Here is a 5018-nt window from a genome sequence, read left to right on the forward strand (position 1 = left end):
TTGAAATTCTGTGAGTGCTGCTAAGACTGCAGGCACAGAATTTTCTGGGTCCGAAATATACAGTACCATGTCATCTGCATATAATGAGATTTTCTGTTCCAGTCCTTCTCTGCTAATCCCCTTTATCTGATCAGTATTTCGACAATGTATTGCCAGTGGTTCAATGGCAATCGCAAACAGCAGCGGTGACAAGGGCATCCTTGTCTAGTGCCACGTTCTAGTTTAAAGTAGTCTGAGCAAATGTTGTTGATGCAAACTGAAGCTTCTGGGTTAGTATATAGTAATTTAATCCATGCACAAATGTTCGGGCCAAACCCAAACTTCTCCAATGTAGTAAAAAGGTATTTCCATTCAATCATGTCGAATGCTTTTTCTGCATCCAATGATAATAATATTTCTGGGGTGTTTGATTTAGTTGGTGAGTATATTACATTAATATTTAATAATATTAATTAATAATTTCCTTTTTTTTAAAAGGAAAACACACAGTCTATACTCTAAAGCCCGTCAAAAACAGAATTGGAGGATACAACCTTTAGTGGTGCAGAGTCCAGTTTGTGCACTGTGTTATCCCAACACTTGCTCATTCAACTGTCCACGGATGCACTCTGTTCACTAGACACTTGTTACCCAACAGAAGTTGTGTCAAATCATTGAATCCCTGTCAGCATCTCTTCATCATTCCTTTTTTCCCCACTCTGGGCTCCTTGTGTTGCTGTCACCTAGGCACGGCCCATTTCTCGTCTGCCAGCTTTGCTTGGTCTTTTCATGCAGCTTCCCTCTCTCGCTGGACCCACAACTGGCGTCTTCTTGTGTTGCTGTTTCTTCCTCCCTGGAAGTAAGTGTTACCGTCCTTGTGTCTCACGTCGTGCCAGCCAGGTACCCTCATCTGCCTATGAGACCCTGTGCTCTGTCCGAGTGTCTTGGCAGCGTTCTCAGTGGACCACCCCTCCTACCTTCTCCTGCCCAGGAGTTTAAATCTCCTTCAGTCCCTGCCATTATCAGGCACATCTACATTTCCTGGGTTTAACAATTAATGAAAATACAAGTTAACAAAATGTATTGTTACCAATCATGAATAAGTACAGATATGCGGATTAGAAACCAATAGCGTCAGACATGTAATCTCCAAGTCAGGTAAATACACACATCCTTCAAGGAAGGAGCAGGTCTGTTATCACAACTTGGTATTGTTTGTATACTCAACCAGCCAGACTTCAAAGTGGTGACTCCTTTGCCAGACAGCAATACCTACATCCTGCAGATAACCCTGACACAATCAGTAACTGGATTATCCAGGAAATCAAAAAACAAGGTCTCCTTCTGACATAAGTCTCTTATGGCGCTTTTCCACTGCATAGTACGGCACGACACGGTTCAGTTCAGCTCACTTTTGGGGCGTTTTCCACTGGGAACAGTACCTGGTACCTTGTCCTTTTTTTAGTACCACCTCAGCCGAGGTTCCAAGCGCGCCGAACCGTTACCAAAACGTGACGTGTAAACTCTGCTGGTCACTGATTGGCCGGAGAAAATCGTCATTACTGCGTCACTGGCTATTCTTTTCTTTAAAGGTACACACACGTGGAAGTTTGTGTCCCGTCTCTCCATCGCTGGACGCAGTTTGTTCCATAAGTGGATGAATGTTTCTTCAGACATTCGAAAGTTCTCCAGCCACTGAGTGTTTGTAAAACCGGGAACAATCACATCCCACCACTCTGAAGCACGGTTAAATGTCCAAACAGATGGTCTGTTGCGGCGACATTTTTGCAAAATGTGGAAGATCTGTAATATACAGAATCAGCATTTTAATGTTACACTGGCAGTTAAGTTCATTTTATGCTTTGCAACAGTGATAAAAGTTAGCTAGTGATGTGCTTTTTTTAAATGCTTACCCTTGCGTGTCGTTGAGCTAAAGTGTTGTCGTTGTCTGCGTGTTGTTGTAAAAGTTCCACGGTGTCACGGCAGTAGAGCCGGTGCAACTATAACGACACGTGAATAATCCCGCCCACTCTAAAGCGGTACTAAACTGCAGTCGAAACGCAAACTGAGCCGAACCAAGGTGAGCTGTACTGAACCGTGCTGTGCCGTATTATGCAGTGGAAAAGCGCCATTAGCGCCATACTGAACAGGAGTGCAGTGTATACTGGGAGAAGGATGCTAAGGATAGAACTGCCAGGGAAGAGGAAAAGAGGAAGGCCTAAGCGAAGGGTTTATGGATGTGGTGAGAGAGGACATGCAACTGATGGGTGTAACAGAAGAAGATGACGAGGACAGAAACATATGGAAGAAGATGACCCGCTGTGGCGACCATTAGCGGGAGCAGCTGAAAGAAGAAGAAGTAAATGCATTCAATGCCGTTCAGTGAAACAGAGAATGTTTATTACTGGCAGGTTCTATATTAAACACGGTATAATCTGGATATTTAATATTTAACAGATGTTATGTATTTATATAAATGTAAATCTGGTACGTTGTAGAAATTAGTTTGCAGTTGAAAGTACACAGCTGCAGTGCTATTACAATTAGTATTGCAGAATAACGTTTATATTATTCATATGAAGAATCTCAGTCTGATTATCTTGATGGTTACGAAGTAACGCTTGTGGGTTGGTCGGTCAGTCGGTAAACATCCGCCACTTCCTCTCAGTTGTGAGAAGCAGATCATAGTCATACAGTACTCGCCAAAATTGTACAGAGTACACGACACATATTCTCTTAGTAAACATCGGACCAGTAAACATCGGACATTTACACCTGGTCGTGTATTCTTTTCAAAGTTGGCAAGTAGTGTATCGCATATCTATGATCTGTTTCTCGCAAATGAGAGGACGTGGAGGATGTTGGCCAACTGGTCCCAAGTACCCTCCACAGCGGGCATAATTAGGTAGAGACGGAGTTCAAGGGTCAGGGTGCATATATACTGACAGAGTAAGGATTTTAGACCCACCCATATAACGTGATCTGCGTTTGCATAGTTAGCTTTGGGCTGCTCGGAGTTTGTCGCCCCATCCCATCCTGTTCGCCGCTGCTTGGAGAATTACTCGATCTGCCGAAGAACTTCTTCGGTTTCTGTCGTGGCAAAAAATTCATCATCAGAAGGCTTTTTACCTAAAAATAAATGCTATTAGGACTCAAGATAGACAGACAGAGTTTTAAGGATTTATTGCAATAAATCAACACAAAAAATAACAAGGACTCAACCCAATACGGCCAAATTAGATTGAGCGACGATCATTTCAGCCATTGAAGCTTTTATAACAATTTCTTATCATTTTGGCTCATACAATTAGCTGAATCTGCACCTGGTTCAACTGTCCATTGTTCCTCTTGGTGTCTGTTTGGCTTATTCTGATTGGTCTAAGACTGGGTGGATGGCTTCCTCTTTCCATCTTTGGGCTTTCCTGATGTAATTTCCTATCTTTTCTGACCTTGCTCTAATGAGCTGGTTTGCTTACCTCCGCTGACTCCCTTTTACTCCCGTCCGACCAAATCTTGAGTTTCCATGGGAACCCTTATCATCTCCTTAGACTGGTCTCCTAGTGGAATGTGTTTATCTTTCTATTCTGTTACCATTTTTTCTAACTGGCCAAGGCCACTAATCCATATATGGGTTTTCCTCTCTTAGGCTTTCCAAACATTTTACTATAGTGACCTGAAGCTTAAGCTTTAATTAAAAAGAAGTATAGTATGTGCTTTCATTTGATCATTGCTTGCCATGCTTGATTTGTCTTATTTTCTACACTAAAGTTAATTGCTAATATATTCTTATAATATTTTTGCTAATGCCTGCATTTGCTAAGATTTTTTCTTCATGCATTACAGTGTGACCTTGCTTGTATCAAAGGCCTTTCGTTGCCTTTCTGCTAATTCAGCAACTCAGCTGAATACAGAGGCCCCCTCTCTATGTTATCTCTTCCTAGCCTTGAATCACAGGTGTCCTCAAACTATTATCCTGTCCAAAACTGGTTTCGCTGCATCTATTAGCTATTTTTTTCTTTACTTTGGAAAATTTGCTGTAAGCCTATAAAATATTGCAATATAACTGATTTTTTTAGTTAACCATTTCCTAGACCTATCGTATTTGCTTTTATTATTCTAATTTATGCTTAATCTAATGTTTTAGAAGCTTTTAATTACTTTCTATGGCTCTATATGCTAATTTGCTATTCTCTTATGCTAATAAAAAATTTTCCTTCTACATTTCCTCCCGAAATCATCGGTTAATAAAATGCTACATAAGCTCCAAAATATTAAATTGGTATACATTTTCGAATGAGTTTTTTTTTTCTGGTGTCTTTTTTTTTTTTTAAATTAGCTGTTAATGTGTCGTTACATCATTACAGTTCATGGACTGTGAACGAGTCAAAGTCAATCAGTCTGTTATTTTCCAACCCGCTATATCCTAACACTAGGGTCTGCTGGAGTCAGTCCTAGCCAACACAACGGCTCTTTCAATCATCAAAGAAATGTTAGAAGCAGAAGATTTAACGATGCAGCAATTTGGATTTCCACAAGAAATTAACGAATCAGAGGTACAGTAAAGAGAGAGATAACAGCAGACGTAAAATTAACAATGGAAGACCATAAAAAATTATATCAGAAAAGTTCCTTCCAAATATTGTTTTTAATGAAGTTTTAAAATAAAAGTAAACATAATGCATATGTAACAATTCCCATGAAAAAAACAATCTCTTTAAATTGTATTTCTGGAAAAACAAACCTGGGGGTTGGCGAGTGAAGCCTCCTAGTACTTCAAGATGTTTAAACAGGTTAGTGTCCTTGGTGATGAAATCATAATCCAGCGAAGGCTCGTTTCCGTTGTTCCTGAGCATCATGTGCTCTTTACTGTTATTAATTAATAGAGTAGTTAAAATAAAACCACATGTACAGCTGCAAAATAAGTGCTATTTTTATACACCGAAAGTTCAAAAATCAAAAACCACTTAACTGAAAAACACAAAAATTGGTATACAGACAAAAAATAAACACATATTTTTTCATTTTTAAAAATGTAACCC

The sequence above is a fragment of the Polypterus senegalus genome, chromosome 5 (assembly GCF_016835505.1).
Source record: "Polypterus senegalus isolate Bchr_013 chromosome 5, ASM1683550v1, whole genome shotgun sequence".
In the NCBI taxonomy this organism is placed as follows: domain Eukaryota; kingdom Metazoa; phylum Chordata; class Cladistia; order Polypteriformes; family Polypteridae; genus Polypterus; species Polypterus senegalus.